This window comes from Podarcis cretensis, assembly GCF_951804945.1.
Source record: "Podarcis cretensis genome assembly, chromosome: 14".
Lineage (NCBI taxonomy): Eukaryota > Metazoa > Chordata > Lepidosauria > Squamata > Lacertidae > Podarcis > Podarcis cretensis.
The window spans coordinates 33,053,444-33,072,121 of NC_137183.1; positions in this window are offsets into that span (position 1 = coordinate 33,053,444).

Genomic DNA, 18,678 nt, shown 5'->3' on the forward strand with positions numbered 1-18,678 from the left:
CAGAGCACATGAAAATGCTGTTAACCTTCCCTCCACAGTGGTACCTATTTATCTACTTGCACTGGCATGGTTTCGAACTGCTAGGTTGGCAGAAGCTGGGTCAGTGCAATGGGAGCTCACCCCATTGCACGGATTTTAATCACTGACCTTCCAATCGACAAGCCCAAGAGGCTCAGTGGTTTAGACCACAACACCACCCACTCCCTCTGATCAGGAAAATAATTGCATTTTAAAATTGTGTATCAATTAGGGTGGTATTGGGACACGGGTGGCGCTGTGGGTAAAACCTCAGCGCCTAGGGCTTGCTGATCGCATGGTCGGTGGTTCGAATCCCCGCGGCGGGGTGAGCTCCCGTCTTTCGGTCCCAGCTCCTGCCCACCTAGCAGTTCGAAAGCACCACTAAGTGCAAGTAGATAAATAGGTACCGCTTTCTAGCGGGAAGGTAAACGGCGTTTCCGTGTGCTGCGCTGGTGCCGGCTCGCCAGAGCAGCTTCGTCACGCTGGCCACGTGACCCGGAAGTGTCTCCGGACAGCTCTGACTCCCGGCCTCTTAAGTGAGATGAGCGCACAACCCTAGAGTCGGACACGACTGGCCCGTACGGGCAGGGGTCCCTTTACCTTTACCTAGGGTGGTATGGCTGTGAACAAAAGGTGTATATTAGGGGGTAATGCACATTAAAAGACTACTGAAAAATTGTCAGGACTTAAAAATAATAATAATGCAAACTGATGTAGAAGTGGTGTAAACTATACCTCAGGAATTGCCTGAACCCTTTTATCCCAGCTTGATTGCTGAGCTCATCTGCAGGAGATGCCACTGGTTGTTCCCTGAGCTGGTGAGGCTCATTTGACAAGAGCGAGAAGCCAAGCCTTTAGTGTCATTGGCCCAGTCCTCTGAAATACTCTACTGAGAGAGATCCAGTGGCTGCCTTCTGGGCCAGCTTTAATGCCTGCTGACAACCTTACTATTCCAGCAGGAGTATGCAAGCAATTAAGAAGAGACCCTTCCACAATGGTTTACTGGTGTCTGTTGTTGTTGTTGTTTTTTAAAAAAGCTTGTTTTTAACTTTTTATGCATTTATTGTATGGTTTTACTGCTGTAAACTGCTTTGATTTTTTATGATACATTTTAAAAAAAATTTAAAAGCTTTTCTTGAATAACAAAAGCATATACAGCATCTCTGTTTTCAATTCATAGAGCCCTCGCTACAGATCAATATAACAGACAAACAAACAATCTGAACTGAAGATCAGAACAATGAGAAATGGAGATAAAGGAAAATTGTCATATTTGTCCATCTCTAATTGGAGGGGAGCCCTTTTAGCTCAACATATATTTTTCAATTTTTTTTTTTTTTAAAAAGAAGACTACAATTCTGGACTTTAATTACTGGAAATCTCAGCTTGAAAACTTGTGGACAGTATTGGTTTGGTTCCAGAAGTCACTGCAGGGAGGCAGTCATCTCCTGCATTTAGTGTGGATGGGAGGCTACAGGGCTCCACAGAACTAAGCAGCTGCAGCCGCGTGCAGGTTTGCTTAATCTGCATATTTTTGGCTTGCAAATGGTCGCTCCCCTTTGAGCTACCTGCCTGCAGAATGTCAGATTTTTTCTGGATCGGTTAACTCCTGGGCACTGTGATGCCTGTGCCAGCCCAGCCTCCCTGCCAGGGTCTCTCCCTTCCGTAACAGCTGGCGAATGCCCTGCTTGCCGTCACCAGCTGAGGCATTTGCTTCGAAATAAATCATTATTTACTTCCTTCATGACATCCCCGAGCTTTCCCCGTGCCAGGCTCAACTCTGAACAAGTCTTGGCAATCCCTGGATCGAGGTGCATCTGTTGAGTGACAGCCCTTATTTAAGAGATTTCACTGAGCACCTGGAGACACGGAGCAGGACTTGGCTGGGGAAGCAGGTGAGGAGTGAAGCGAGGCACTTTCATCTCTTCCACAGGTGCACCGAAAGCAGGGGACAAAGGAGTCGGGACCGGTAGAGAGCACCTGCAGAGCTTTGTGTACCGAACTTCTGGTCACTCCCAAGTCAGGCATTCAGCGGAGAGGATGCTTCTCTGCTCTTCCAGTGTGGTGTAGTGGTTAAGAGTGGCAGACTCGTAATCTGGTGAACCAGGTTTGCGTCTCTGCTCCTCCACATGCAGCTGCTGGGTGACCTTGGGCTTCTTTGAAGTCTCTCAGCCCCACTCACCTCACAGAGCGTTTGTTGTGGGGGAGGAAGGGAAAGGAGAATGTTAGCCACTTTGAAACTCCTTAGGGTAGTGATAAAGCAGGATAGGTAAAGGTAAAGGTACCCCTGCCCGTACGGGCCAGTCTTGACAGACTCTGGGGTTGTGCGCCCATCTCACTTAAGAGGCCAAGGGCCAGCGCTGTCCGGAGACACTTCCGGGTCACGTGGCCAGCGTGACATCGCTGCTCTGGCGAGCCAGAGCCGCACACGGAAACGCCGTTTACCTTCCCGCTGGTAAGCGGTCCCTATTTATCTACTTGCACCCGGAGGTGCTTTCGAACTGCTAGGTTGGCAGGCGCTGGGACCGAGCAGCGGGAGCGCACCCCGCCACAGGGATTCGAACCGCCGACCTTTCGATCGGCAAGTCCTAGGCGCTGAGGCTTTAACCCACAGCGCCACCTGCGTCCCATAAAGCAGGATATTAAATCCAAATTCTTCTTCTTCTTATCTCCTAAGATAAGAACATCCAAAGAGCCTGCCTACTGAACTTCTCCACACAGCATGCCGTCAAACTATGGAACTCACTTCCACAGGAGGCACTGACATCCACCAACTTTAAAAGAGGATTGGACAGGTTCATGGAGGAGAGGGCTATCCATGGTTACTAGACGTGGTGGCTATGTTCTGCCTCCACAGTTGGAGCCAGTGATGCTTCTGAAGACCAGTTGTTGAAAGCCATGGGGAAGGTGAGAGTGCTCTTGCGATCAAGCTCCCTGCTTGTGGGTTTCCCACATGCATCTGGTTGGCCAATGTGAGAACAGGATGCTGGACTAGATGGGCAAACGCCACAGCACATTCCCCTCTTGTCATCCTTAGCAACCAGCCTTCAGAGATATGCCATCTCTGATGCTGGACAGAAGGACTTAGTAAGGCGTGAGAAAATGAAAGTTGGCTTGCTACAGAAGTCATAATGTCTGCATTGACCAAATATTACTGCATAGTCTTAAGAACGGAAGAGGAACCCCGCTGGATCAGACAAAAGGGGGACTCATCTAATCCAACATCAGATGTCCCAAGGCATTTCATCACTGATGGGAACGCCTAGTCTTTTAAGCTAGCTATACTTTGATTTGGAAAGCCGTCTTTGATTTGGAAAGCCGTTAAAAGGAAATGCATGGAAACTCAACCAAGGGGAAGCGAGGAAGTCACTTAACTATGTTAATAAGCCTAACTTTAATAAGGCTATGATTTATGTTTGTTTGTTGTGTATTTGTTCGTTTGTTTATAATTTTGTGAAAATCAATAATTTTTTTGGGGGAAAAAAAGCTAGCTATATTTTGAATAAACACAGTGAAACAGGGCTGGTGGTTTGTTGTCACCAGGGACAGTCCCTGTCAGTCTAGGACCCTGTCTGACTCCTCTGTGTGGGTCAACGCAAGTACTTTCCAGACTCGACCAGATTCCCCACCCCACCCCCATCTTCCTGCTCCCCTTCATAGGCATCATTACAGCCTGTTATCGCTCGTGATGAGTCTGGGAATCGGCCTCCCTGCTTCCCTGTGTCCTGCCATTAAACCCTCATTTGCTTATTACGGTAATGATCCTTCTGACTTAATAGGAATATTTTTTGCTTAGCCGAGTCAAAGAGATTTGGCGTCAGCGCAGTTAATTAAAGGAGATACAAGGCAGGAATTGAATTATCCTGAAGGCCAAAGTAAACTTTTCAAACAGTTTGAAGAATCATCCATATATCCTCCCCTCGGTAGCCCCGATGTGACCTCCTGATTAGTTTCTCGTGATGGACTGAGGGATGTTTGCATGCATGTAAGGTGAGGCTGGGTATAATAAAATGGACATTATTGTCTGGCTCAGCTTATGTGGCAAATAGCGATGGACCAACCTAGGGGAGTCTGGTGCATTCCCTTTCCACATGGATACAGGACTACGCCCATCCCATCCCATTTCCATGCAGATTTAAAAGGGGAAATGAATATATATATATATATAAAATAAAAGCGCATCATTGCATATACATCTTATTGCATTTACAGTCGTACCTCATGTTATGTTTGCTTCATGTTACATTTTTTCAGGTTGCGTCCTGCGGCAGCCCAGAAGTACCGGAAAGGGTTACTTCCAGGTTTTGCCGCTCGCACATGTGCAGAAGTGCTAAATCGCTCTTCATGCATGCGCACAAGCACCAAATCGCACCGCGCACCTGCGCAGATACGGCGCTTCAGGTTGTAAGCTTTTCATGTTGCAAACAGGCCTCCAGAATGGATCCCGTTCGCAACCAGAGGTACACTGTATATCCCACCTGCAAGCAGCTCGTGGCAGCATACATGGCTCTCCCCGTCCTAATTTAATCCCCCAAAACCTTGTGAGGAAGGCTGAGAGGCAGTGACTGGCCTGAAGTCACCCAGTGAGCTTCATGGGGGATTTGAACCCTGGTCTCCCAGGTCCTAGTCTGACAGTCCAATCACTACACCACCACTGGTATTCCTAAATGGCTAGTCAGACTTTCCTTGATGATGATGTGACCAACAGAACCTCTCTGCCCGATGTCAAACTTTGGGTAGGATAATATTGGGGAAGGGTTATAGCTCAGTGGTAGAGCATCTGCCTTGCACGTAGAAGGTCCCAGGTTCAAATTCCCAGCATCTCCAGGTAGGGCTGGGAGAAACTCCTAGTGGGAACCCTGGAGACATGCTGCCTGTCCGTGTAGACAATATGGAGCAAGATATACCAATGGTCTGACTTGGTACAAGGCATCTTCGTATGTTCCTTTGTATTGCAAGAGGTGCTTTGCAGGGGAGCTTAGGGCTTCATATGTCAAGGTTACCCCCTTGAATTGGGCTCAGCGGCCACTGAAACTGTCCTGCTAACTTTTAAGATTTTCAGGGGAAGAGAAGATCCTGAAATGGTAGCAGCAAGGAAGGAGCTGTCTCCTGCTGAGCTCAGCAGAAAGAAAGAAAGAAAGAAAGAAAGAAAGAAAGAAAGAAAGAAAGAAAGAGCACGGAAGGAGGGATGGTCTGCACTGGTGGGAGCAAGAGCATAGGGAATCCCCTCCCCACAGTCTGCTCTCTATGTATGGAAGATGGAAAGCTTGGCAGGTCAAGACCCCCCTCTAGTGGAATTTTGATCAGCTCTTTCTTTTTAATCACCATACTAATTATCTTCATAACACATTTAGGAACAACAAGAAGATAGCAAGCTGCCTTATAACAAATCAGGCCATTGGTCCCTTTAGCTCAGTATTTTCTCCATCGACTGGATGCTGTTTTCCAGGGCTTCAGGCAAGGGGAAAGAGCAGCAGCAGCAGCAGTAATGACAATTCTGTTTAGGAGAAAAGTCAGTGCAGGGGACTTCCGGGTTAGCACCATCGTTTAATGGCGGATTCCCTCCGAGCTCCGGAGGGAATCGGCTCTGCAGGATTGGGTCTTGCCCGCGACGGCGACGCGGGGACCCTCAAAAATCACAGGCGTGGATGCCTGTGAACCTGGTGACTCGGTGGGCACCATTTGCGCCCCCAAACCGTGAAGGAGCCTTTTTAAAGGCTTCTGAACGGAGACGGGGTGCGGCGCGGTGCTGTGAGTCCACTGCTCCTTCTGCGGAGCGAAGCCGCAAGCCATTGACGGAGAGCACTGACTTTTTCCTTGGAACAATTGGACTTTAAACTAAAAACCCGTGAATAACATGGAATTTGGAATTTAAAGAAAAAATTTATTTTGAATCAGGAACGAGTGGGGAAGGGTTAAAAAGGAAGTCCGCCCCCCCCTCTATGTAGATAATTTTAAAGCAAAGAACTTATTACCTAAGGTCGAGAGGATCTTCTTTTTTTATTAAATGATTTCAACCCTCATGGTTTGACACTATAAGAAATTTTACCGGAGGATATAAGACTAAAGTGTGGGAGCTCAAGTTTCACCCCCCTGGACCCGGGAGTGTCCCACGAGAGAGCCTGCTGATGAAGCACTGAGGACTGTGACAGCTGTCAAATTGGCTGTCAGAGGGAAAAAGAGAACTTTGTTTCTGTTGTTTCTGCTGGTTATATTTGTTATAATTTGTTGTGAATAAGGAAGAACTGATATAAATAAATTGACTTTTGGACTGGAGCTGAAAAATACTAACAAACTAAAATCCCCCTAGAGGGGGTTTTGGACATTACAACAATGGCTGGAGAAGGGAAAATCCAGACTGAACTGGAAAGAACATTTGTTCTCTTGGGATAATTACAAGGGGAAATTCGTGTTTTGGCTACAAGTGTCACAACTCTGGCCTCAACAGTAAACAATGTTGTTGGAGCTGCTAAGGATTTGAAGCAGGAAGCTCATATATTTGAACATTTAGGCAAACTTGAATGCTATGAGAATATGGAAGAGGAGATATGTGCTGTTTCTGAAGCCAAGGAAGGAGGAGTTGTAACTTCCCAGATGTTAAATGAAAGCTGTTATGAGAGCTGCAATTGGTGGCCTGACATGAAGGCAACAAAGGAGAATGACAATCTGATGTGGAAAGCCTGGCCTGAATTGCTGAGCCTGAAACTAAGAGATCCCCTTTTGTGGAGATCTGAAGACCGAAGGATTACAAACTTGATCTTGGGGACATTTGGACTTGACAGGAGTATGTTGGGGTACCCTAGAGGTTTTAAGTATGGAGGGCTGGCTGGGAAGAATATGGACCCTGTTGGGCCAAAGCCTTTTCGAAATCTGGGGTTTAACATTAAGGACTATCAAAAAGGCCGGCAGAGAGGGGCTGAAAGAGATTTAAAAGCCTCGGACGTGAGATCTCCAGGCTAGACAAGATATTGAACTGATGAACATCTTTTGGGGACTGAAACTGGGAAAGGGGTGGGTGGGGTCTGGGAATCCAAAGGGTATATAACTATAACTTGCTTTATTTTTACTATGTTTTGTTATTTGTTTGGAATTGGGGAAAGCCATGGAAGGGATATTTTGGTCGACTTTAGGAAAAGTGTAATGAGCAATGTCGTTTAAGTATCTGATGTCTAATTTTGAATATAAGGATTTGTTGAATTAAAAATTTAAATTGGAATACAAGAAGGGGAGGTGAGAGGAGGTCTGAGAAACAAGTTAATGGAAATAAGTATTGGAAATTGTATCTGTTTTAATTTTGTGTTTTTTGTATTTTTGCTGTTTTTTCTTTCTTTTTGTTTTTTAAACTAATTTTTGGAAAATTCAATAAATATATTTATATATATATAAAAAGTGCAGTGCTAGGATTGGGCCCCAGTGTTTTTGTTACAATCCCCTTCTCATTTAAGTAATCAATTTTAATCTAGAATTTAAATTCTCAAAACTTTCTTATTTGTTATAACTGCCTCCATCATCTGGGGCAACAGGTTGACAAAGGCTGCTGTAGAGTCTCAGGAGTTGAAGCAGCCCAGGAAAGGAGATGTTAATAATAATGGAGAGCTTGTTCCTTTGAAGTTTGACCACAGTCACGGTTCTCTTCTGTTTCCTCAACACCTAAGTGTAAATGTAAGTTAAACCTAACAATTTCTATGGGGAGCAATTCTAAAGCTCAACAACTCTGGGGGGAAATCCTAAAAAAAGCCCAACAACTTCAATCCTAAAAACAACAACTTTGGCTGGCCCTCACGCATGTTCACTTCATCAAATCTGGCCCTCTTTGAAAAAAGTTTGGACACCACTGGGCTAAAGGAAAGAGACACAAAGACTCATTTGCAACTGTTTTGTTGATTACTTGATTAAGGGAAGCAATACTGAATTTTCACAGGCACCCAGACTTGTTTCAGTTACTCTGGGTTAAATCATCTGCACTTTGGACTGCTGGCTGTGTATTCTTATGCAGCACTTTCACTGTATGCCTTGAGATTTTTTTTCTTAACAGAGGTGTTTAAAACAAAAAACCCAATGACTTTTTTTAAAGGAGTAATTTTGCGTTGCTTTCAGCAAACTGTCATAAACTGCAGCCATCCGTTTTGAAGAGTAAGCTTAACTTTAGTTCCTATATCACTTCCAATACTCCTTTCCCAACATTCTTCTGCCTCACTTGATGATTCCAGTGCTGAATATATCCATGCCAACATCGTAAAAAGCCATTGTAAAAAGTCATTTTCAGTTTCTTATAATATGATATCTTGTGCATTTGTGTTCAATGCCAGATATCTGTTTTCCATTCTCTCAGAGAAGGAGGCTGCCGACCCTTCCAGCAACTGGCTACCAATATCTGAGCAGCTGACAATATTTTTCCTTACCACTACCCTGGGATTATTTAGTAATATTTCACATACGGCTTTCTAATAATGCATGTAAACCAAGAGATTCCTGACTGATGCTTATCCATGAGATCTCCTTAGCCCAAATGTACCCACATAAGACTTAAATCCTTGGAATGGGCACTGTTACAGGTGCAACACAAGACCCCTTCCACATTTGTAAGAATGGCAACATCCGTACTTTGGAACTCCCTGCCTATTGAAATCAGGCAGGATCCTCCACTGTATGTCTTTTGGTGCTTACTTGAAACATTTTTGTCTCACCAGTCCTATCCAGACGTGTAGAATGCTGTCCTGCCTTTTAATCACCTTCTTTGCATGCAGAAGACCCAAGTTCAACCCCAGGAAAGAGCCGTGGTCTGAAACCCTGGAGAGCCATTGCCAGTCAGTGTTGGCAATACAGAACTAGGTACAACAACAACGTCATTTGGTATGGCAGCTTCCTTTTTTTAAAAAAAAAAATTAAACAATTTCAACATAACAAATTATCAGTCCAAATAATCAATTACATTTTCCCCCCCTTTCCCCCATCCCTCCCTCTCCCCCCCCAAGGACTTCCCTCAGCTCCCTTCTCTGATTTCTTTGCACATATTATTCTTTGCATGTTATAAAATTGTACATATCCTTGCCTTATCTACCATGTGTTCAACTAATAAATTTGTGGATGTTTATTCAAAACCTGCCAAGGAGTCCAGTTCCTTTTGCTGTCTTTTTAAGTGATTTGTAAAAAGTTCCCATTCTTCCTTGAAGTCACGATTGTCCTGTATAAGGCAGCTTCCTAATTTCCTTCCCATTTATTTTTTCTTGAAAGTGGGAGCACAGCTCACTGGTGGAGCATCTGCTTTGCATGCAGAAGGCCCCAGGTTCAGTTGCCGGCATCTTCAGGTAGAGCTGGGAAAGTTTCCTGTCTGTACCCTGTTACGGAAATTACCGGGGGGGGGGGGAGGGGCACATCTTTAAAGTTGTTAAATGTTACAAATATTATGCCTGAATGTATCCTTTCAACTTGACAGCTCAGGGAAGTTACCTAGCTTTAAAAATCATATAAAATCAACTCCTTTGCCAGTTTGGAACTCCATTCCAAAGCTATTTTGCCCTTGAAAAAGGGACTCCAGGAAGTGCCCAGAGGTGACAATTGCTGAGCTGATTGTTGGCCAAGGAAAGCTTAATCGCATCTCCATACTTGCCGAGGGGTCCAGACATGCAAAGTAAGTTCTATTGTACTTTGGCTGGTGGGATTTCAGAGGTGTTTGCCTATGCTAATCTTATACCTGGGTCTTGCCCTGACATGTCTGCTTATGCTAATCTTGTAACCCCCGTCTACCCTTCCCCTTTTGTGACATGACAATGATGTAAAGATGATGTATCAATGATGCTGTGCGAACTGTATCCTGGGATGCGGTGGGAAGTTTTAAAAGTTATTGTCACCCCGTTCTCGGGGTTCAAACTTTCTTATTTGAACCTGTTGTGCAATAAACTTTGGTCTATAGCTATTTGCTCCGGTTGGTGGCTGGACTCCTTCCTTTATTCCGCAGGGACCCACGGGTTCTGCCCGATGAACTGGGTGAATGAGCAGTCTCGCACCTAGATCTTTCCGTAACAACCCCTAGAGAGCAACCACAAGCTAGCAGGTAGATAATACTGGATGAAGCAGTGTTTTGACTTTGCATGAAGTGACTTCCAGTGCTCAAACTTCCTAAACTAGCTTTTCTCAAACTTGGGTCACTAGATGTTCTTGAACTACAATGTCCAACAACCCTCGCCACTGGCCATGCTGGCTGGGAACGATGGGAGTTGTAGTCCAACAACTTCTGGGGCCTGAGGTTGAGAAAGGCTGTCCTATGACGAACTGTTTTCCTGCAGTGCCATCTCCTGTTCAGTGGCTGAAAATCCAAGAACCATTTGAACTTAACAAAAATCACACTGATTTCAGGGTTGCACTTGCAAGCATGAACCTTTTGTTGTTGTTGTGTTGTTTAGTCGTTTAGTCGTGCCCGACTCTTCGTGACCCCATGGACCAGAGCACGCCAGGCACTCCTGTCTTCCACTGCCTCCCGCAGTTTGGTCAGACTCATGCTGGTAGCTTCGAGAACACTGTTCAACTATCTTGTCCTCTGTCGTCCCCTTCTCCTTGTGGCCTCCATCTTTCCAAACATCAGGGTCTTTTCCAGGGCGTCTTCTCTTCTCATGAGGTGACCAAAGTATTGGAGACTCAGCTTCAGGATCTGTCCTGAAGGTTTGCTCTTCTTGCAGTCCACGAACCTTATATTTATTAAATACTGACATTTGCTTTGGTTAGGCTCCATTTTGAAGAACTGTCCATTCAGCAGCTGAAATGTGAATAAAAGCACATCAGAATGCAGCAGGGGAAATCTTCCTCCCTTTAAAACTTGTTCTGTTCTTGAGTGGCAAGAAGGAGGAGCCATTTCCATCCTGAGCACCACTTCTCCTTCCAGACAACCTTTGAGGGGCCACATGTGAAGCAGTGGGTGGGATTGGAGACAAGTGTGGGCAGAGCAAACAAGTGTCAATCTTATCTTTGTACCAACAGGCCTGTTTCTGCACACCCACCCACCCACACCACACACCCTTTTGCCAAGGAAGAAGAAGCCGTTTTGGGACACATGCCAGCCAGGCAGTAACACTCAAGGAAAGGAGGACCAGTGAGGGACATGGCCTAAGGAGAGACGGTGCAGCTGGGGAAGAGGGTGTGATATAGAAGCACCCTGAAGGCCATATAAAAAGGCTTAGAGGGCCACATTTGGTCCCTGGGCTTGAGGTTGCCCACCTCTGCTCTCCACCAAAATCTGTGTATGGTCAAGGACAACTGAAGCTTCCTCAGTGCTCATAAAGATCTGTTTGCATGAAGGATTATCAGCCTCTGAAAGTAATAAATAAAGTACGGTAAGCAGCTGGAAGAAATGATCATCCTTCGCAGGAAGAGGAGACTGATCAAACACAGAAGAGAACATGAGCTCTTAAAGGGCTTGTTATTCTGTTACAAGCACTAGATGGTAGCACAACCTCGTCATAATTTTCAGGATTCAGCAAACTGCAAAACGGTCACAGTAGAAGCCCGTAAAAACGGTGGCACTTCCAGAACTCCTCATTCCCTGGAGTTCAGACAGCTTTAACAGCTCCCTAGTATGCTATGAGGCATCAACTGTCCCCAAACTGACTGTTGCTGGTCCTAGAAGAGGTCAGGTTGTGGGGAAACAGCAGTCATTGCTCAAGCCTAAGGCCAATAACGCCAAGTGCATGGAATAACAGGTACCTCGGTCAAGATCTGCTTGTAAGACCTTAGATTTGAGCTGTCTAGTGACTCAGATGAAGCTCAGCTTCTGCAAGGGTCACTAACGCTAGGGAAGAGTTTGGTAGAGTGCAGAAAAGGGCTGAGCAATAACGCAACGTCTGTTCCTTGATCTACCCTGAGGCAGTTGTATAGAGAACCACAAATAATATCGCTATGACCATGCCCTGCAGAAATAGACCTTCCACCAAGGCTTTTGTTCAGCTAGTTAGTAGTTCAAAATGCTTCTTTCATGGCCAGAGATGGCTGGTTGCTACAAGCTACTGCACACACCTAATATATTGGGGTGACGGCTGGAGAAAATAGATTGGCAAATTGATTGAACATAGGCAGCTGCCTTGAACTGAGTTGGACCATTGGTCATTCTAGCTCAGTATGGTCTACACTTGCCATGACTTGCCAGTGTTTCGGGCAGCGAGTCTCTCACAGCCCTGGCTGGAGATGACAAGATCTGAACTGTGGTCCCCTTTGCCGAGGATGTCCTAAGAAGAGGCAGAAGTCTGTAATTTATTTTTGGATAGCTGGTAAGAAGAAATGCTGCAGGGTCTTTGCTTTCAGGTGGCGGCTGAATCTTCTTTACAGACCAGCACTCTCTTTCAGGTCCCCAGAATCTCCAGGCAGGGCTCCATGAACTTCCTGCATAAAAACCAGGAGAGTCACTCCCAGTCTCCTAGGGAGCTAGGTGATCAAGTGGTCAGACTCCATATAAGGCAGCTTCAGGTGTTCCTAGAAACAGTTGCTGGATTCAAAATCCCATCATTCTTGGCCATTGACCATGCTAGCTGGAGCTGATGGGAGATGGAGTTCAGCAACAGTTGGGGGTGGTCACAGGTTTCCCTTCTGTGCTTGCAGAAGGCCCCAGAATCAATTCTAGTATATCCAGTTTAAGGATTTTCAGACATCAAGTTAGAGATTTCTCTCTGACCAGGACCCCAGAAAGCTACCACCAGTAGGAGCATTGAACTAGAATCTGATGGGAGTCATAGTCCAGAACATCTGATGGCAACCAGGTTAGGGAAGGCTATACTAAGCCAAACTTCTGGTCTATCTAGTTGCTAGATAGACTAGGGGTGGTGAACCTGTGGCCCTCCAGACATTGCTGGACTCCAACTCCCACCAACCCCAGCCAACATGGACCAAGTCAGTGGATGATGGGCTTTGTAGTCCAGCAACATCTGAAGGACCACAGGTTTTGCAGCCCTGAGACAGACCAACAGTCTAGCTCAGTGCAGCCTTCCTCAACCCTCTGGATGTTTCGGACTACAGCTCCCATCAGCCCCAGCTAGCTTGGCCAGTGGTCATGGATGATGGGAGTTGTAGTCCAGCACCATCTGGACGACATCTGGCCGTGGAAGGCTGTACAGCAGCTCCGTCTGTTCATACATTTGGCTGAACGAAATCACGAGTTCAGCGTGGGAGAGGGCAAGGGAGGAAGATGTTTCCCCACTTCGGCAAGATGCCGTCCAAGAGCTCCTGATTTGAGAAACAGATGAATGTTGGCCGTGTTGGAACACTGTCAAAAATCTGCTAACACTCTCCTCCCCCACCAAAAGCTCAATAAATCCCCTTTAATATGCAAGCACCGATCAAGAAGCTGAAATAATAGCAGAGCTTTCTGACACACTCCTTGCTATCTTAGGCTCCCTGGCCCCCCTTGCCCAATACATTTCCTCTACCTTAAAAGAACAGTTGAGGGCAATAAAATGTGTTTGGTTCAGTCAGAGGCCGACACTTCTCTGACACCTGGGCAACTGGGTCTCCTTGAATTTATATAGCATTTCTACAGAGTTTGCTTTAGGGGTTTCTGATAAGGGGTTTTCTTATTCCTTCATTGTCTCACAGAAATTTCAGGCTGACAGCTTTATATGCCTCATATGGAGTAGCAGAATTATTATTATTTTTACTAATTTATGCCCTTTGTTCTTTAGTGCGATGCTAAGAGGCACAAGTCTTTTCCTTTTGCATTTTCTGTATATAGGACTGTAAGCGGAATTTACTAAAGGTTTAATATGCACAATATGCATGGAATGGCAGTGCAAGTCTCTGCGAAATCTAGAATGCAACATATATTCTTAAATAGGCTTGTCATAGAAACATAGAGTTGTAGAGCTGGGGTGTATGGGGCGTTAGGGGAGGGGTAGTACCTCTTGTGGGGGACACATTCTGGCCCTTCTGGGGTAGTTTGTCCACCTTTGGTCCCCACCCTGCACTCAGCTCCCACCTGTGGCTCCTAGAGGCTGTCAGCATGTGACAGTGGCCACACCCTGGGAACGGCTTTGATTGGCCAGCTAAACCAGATGAGGTTAGCTGATGGGTCTGCAGTACCTCAAGGACCGCCTCTTTCCATATGAACCATGTACCCTGAGCTCGTCTTCTGAGGCCCTCCTTCATGTGCTGCCTCCTCGAGAGGATCAGAGGGTGGCCGCACAAGAAGGGGCCTTCGTTGCAGTGGCTCCCGGTCTGGAATGCTCTCCCCAGGGAAGTTCACCTGGCACCTTCATTATACACCTTTAGGCACCAGGCAAAAACGTTGCTTTTTAACCCAGCCTTTGGTTGACCTGATCAACATCCCATACCCTTTTAAAATGTGGCTTTTTTTTGTGGGGGTATTATAGGGTTATTGTTTTATTTTTATTTTATATACTGTGATCTTTTTATGTGAACCAGCCTGAGACCTCTGGGTATAGGGCAATATAACAACAACAACGACGACAACAACAATAACAACAACTAATTATTTGTACCCCGCCCATCTGGCTGGGTTTCCCCAGCCACTTTGGGCGGCTTCCAACAAAGATGAAAAATACATTAAAATGTCACACATTAAAAACTTCCCTGAACAGGGCTGCTTTCAGATGTCTTCTAAATGTCAGGTAGTTGTTTATCTCTTTGACATCTGATGGGAGGGCGTTCCACAGGGTGGGCGCCACTACCGAGAAGGCCCTCTGCCTGGTTTGCTGTAGCTTTGCTTCTCACAGTGAGAAGTGTGGTTTCCAGCAACTGATATTCCAGGCTTATCTTCGGCAAGATGGCGACCTTGCGAGCTTTCAGGTATCAGCCTGGGCCCAGCTCCCACCTCTGCACCTTTGTGTATCTGCCGAATGAGTTTCCCCTTCTGACTGTGAAAACTTATGCCAAAATAAATACAGTTGTTAGCCGTTAAGGTGCAACAGTTGCTGATTTTTCAGTCCCACCGATGCTGACTTTTTACCTGACGTGAAGCAGAGACATCTTCAGCTACATTCTAGAAGTCTTGACTCCCATGATCTGTGGATTCTGGGTGCCAAATTAAAACCTGTCCATTTCACACTCACAATTTCTGGCAGGGCCAGTGGGTCCCGCTTCTTGCTCAGAGCTGCTAGACATGCTTCCTAATAGCCTCCCTGCTGAATTCTAAGTTTCAGTCGCAGCCTCTAAATTTTCATTAAGGCCAGTCACCCAGAGAGGATGATGGATTAGATTTTATTGTTGGAAAACCTCCAGATAAAATTAAAGTGACTCTCTCTCTCTCCCCACCTATCCCCCCATTTCTTCAAAAAAAAGGGGGAGGACTTGAAATGTTTCCCTTTTTGCTTGTGGTGCCCTATATACAAGGTATCGATAATGTTTGTTTTCTTAAATGTTCTCATCACATGTTCTTGGTCATCTTTTCTGCCATGGTCTAGACACTGGATTCCAGAAAAGAAATTAGTATGAAAGAGCAAGACAACATTTTCTTGCCAGTTAAACTCCAGAAATGCTTAACTGCACCTATATTCCCCCCCCCAAAAAAAGGTAAAAATGATAGTGTTTTAGTTGACATGGGGCTAGCAACAGACATTTTGGGTGTGTGAGAAAGAAAATCTAAAATTGCACCATCTTCATGGCATTCATTGACAGAGGGCACGATGGAAACTTAGGACAGTGCACTATACCAGCAAGATTAAGGCAATTGCTCCATCTAACTCAGTATTGTCTACACTGACTGGCAGGGTTACAAAACAGGGGCTTTTCCACCCTACTTGGAAGGGCCATCAAGGATTGAACCTGGGACCCTTTGCATGCAAAGCAGATCCTCTGCCTCTGAGCCACAGCCCTTCCCAGAAACTGCCTTTCACCAAGTCAGACCATTGGTCCATCTAGCTCAATACTGTCTACACTGACTGGCAGTGACTCTCAGGGATTTCATACAGCAGGAATGTAAAGAGTCTGTGTTTTCCATCCCATCCTGTATTCATAGCAATCAGCTACTGTTCCGCTTCTGCTAAAACCTATGTTATCTCGCTTGCTCTTCACTATGGCTGACACAAAAGTAATTAATTACCAATACGTAATGAATTTCAGTACAGTTCGGTGGAAAGGGGATATTTTCTAAAACAAAATGTGATAATAAGAAAAGAAAGTGATAAGGAAAAAATGGGACTGTTGGAAGAAATAAGGAAAAAAGAAAAGGAATTAACTAAACAACCAAACAATGATAAAATTAAAAAAGAAATTAGACTATTACAGGCAGAATATACATTGAAAGCAGAAGAAGAAATGGAATGGAATTTGAAAATGTGTAAACAGAACAACTTTGAGTTTGCCAGTAAATCAGGTAGATATATGGCATGGCAATTCAAAAGAGGAAAAATGAAAAACAAATAAATAGAATAACAATAGGAGAGAAAAGCACAGATGACCCTAAAGTAATAATACAAAAATTTATAAAATATTATGAAGACCTGTACAAAAAGATGTAGTTATAGAAGTAGAAGTAGATTACTTATGCCAACAGAAAATCCTAGAGATTAAGAAAGAAAAAGTACAAATGTTGGATGCCCCGATATCAGCAGTAGAAATCAGGAATGCAATCAAGAAAGCTAAAATAGGGGAAACACCTGACCCAGATGGCCTTCCAGCGGAATTTAATATAAAAAAATGGAAGAAATACTAATAACACCACTAACCAAAATAATGAATAATATTCTTAATCAAGGAAAAATTCCCAGAGTCAATATCCAATTATAGGTCAATATCACTATTAAATTGTGATTATAAACTCATTGCCTATATATTGGCAAACAGACTTAAAGAAGCTATTAAAGAAATTATCCACCCAAATCAGTCCGGGTTCCTCCCAGGAAGACAAATTTCAGGGAACACCAGAAATATTGTTGATATTTTAGAATATCTAAAGCTAAAAGTGACAAAAAGGCAGCCTTACTATTACCTGATGCAGAAAAGGCATTCGACAATGTTTCTTGGTACTTTATGAAAAACAGTTAGAATCAATGGGATTAGGAATAAAATTAGGAAAGGAATAGAGGCAATATATAAACAACAGAAAGCTAGACTTTTAATAAATGGCAACCTTACAGATAACACCCCCACTACAAAAGGGACCAGGCAGGGATGTCCTCTGTCACCTCTGTTATTTATACTAGCTCTAGAACCGCTTCTACAAAATATCAGAAAAGAGGAAAATATAAAAGGAATAATGATTGGGGAGAAATCTTACAAAGTCAGAGCATTTGCTGATGATATAATTATAACAACACAAGGAGCTTTAAATCAGAAAGTATATGGAGAATGGAGACTATTTAAAGAATATTTAAGACTACTGTAGAAATAATATCATACTAGCAGAACTTGAATGATACCTGTAAGTAAAAAAAAATGTAATAAATATCTTGCTGGAGTATATGAAAAAATATGATATAACACAAAGCTGTGTAAGAAAACAATGACAGCATAAACAGCATAATGAGACCGATTGGAACTTTTACATCCAAAAATTTTAATTGATTGTTATCCGAGAAGATGCAGTTTCCTCTTATACAGTATAAAGTTTTCTTTTCTTTTCTCTCTTTGTCTTGACTTTTTTTGCTTTCCTTTTTCTTCTTTGTTTCTGTTGTAAACAATCTTTTATGTCTGTATTTTAAACCAATAAAGATTTTTTTTTTAAAAAAGGAAATAAAGGTAAAAGGTAAAGGACCCCTGAACGATTAAGTCCAGTCAAAGGCGACTATGGGGTTGTGGTGCTCATCTCATTTTCAGGCAGAGGGAGTCGGCGTTTGTCCACAGACAGCTTTCTGGGTCATGTGGCCAGCATGACTAAACCGCTACTGGCGCACGGAGGATCGTGACGAGTGCCAGAGTGCATGGAAACGCCTTTTACCTTCCCGCCGGACTGGTACCTATTTATCTACTTGCACTGATGTGCTTTCAAACTGCTAGGTTAGCAGGAGCTGGGACTGAGCAACGGGAGCTCACCCCGTCACATGGATTCAAACTGCCAACCTTCCAATCAGCAAGCCCAAGAGGCTCAGTGGTTTAGACCACAGCGTCACCTGCGTCCCTTACCTGGAAATACCAGGGAATGAGACTTCGGACCTTACCTGAGACCTTCTGCAGGCAAAGCAAGGGCTCTGCCACTGAATTATAGCCCTTTCCTTCCACATTTAATCAGCACTTTGTCCTGTGCAAGGAACCACATAGCTTCCTTTCTGATATCCTCATTGTCATCATGAGAACAGTCCTGCTGCACTGTATAAGAGACTGAAGCTTAGATTCTTTCAAAGAGGACTGATATGAAGTCCACAGTGGGGGTTTGACATTTGGGGGGGGGAATTAGTAGATTATATTTAAAAACCTGTTAAAGAGGAGGAAACTCAATATGAGGGTACTTTAAAATGCAGTTATATGTAATTATATTTACAAACATTGAGGATGGGCAAGCGGGAAGCCATTGGTATTGTAGGATTCTAATTATGGAGTGTTAAAATGTAATTTTGAATCTTGAAACCAAACAAAATATTGGATCTCATATGCCTTGGCTCCTGAATAAATCGGCTCCCTAATGATCGAAACCCGGAAGTGAGTGATCCGGTTTCCAAACGGTTTTCAGAAGCCGAATGTCCGGCACGTCTTCTGCAGCTTTCGATTGGCTACAGGACACTCCTGCAG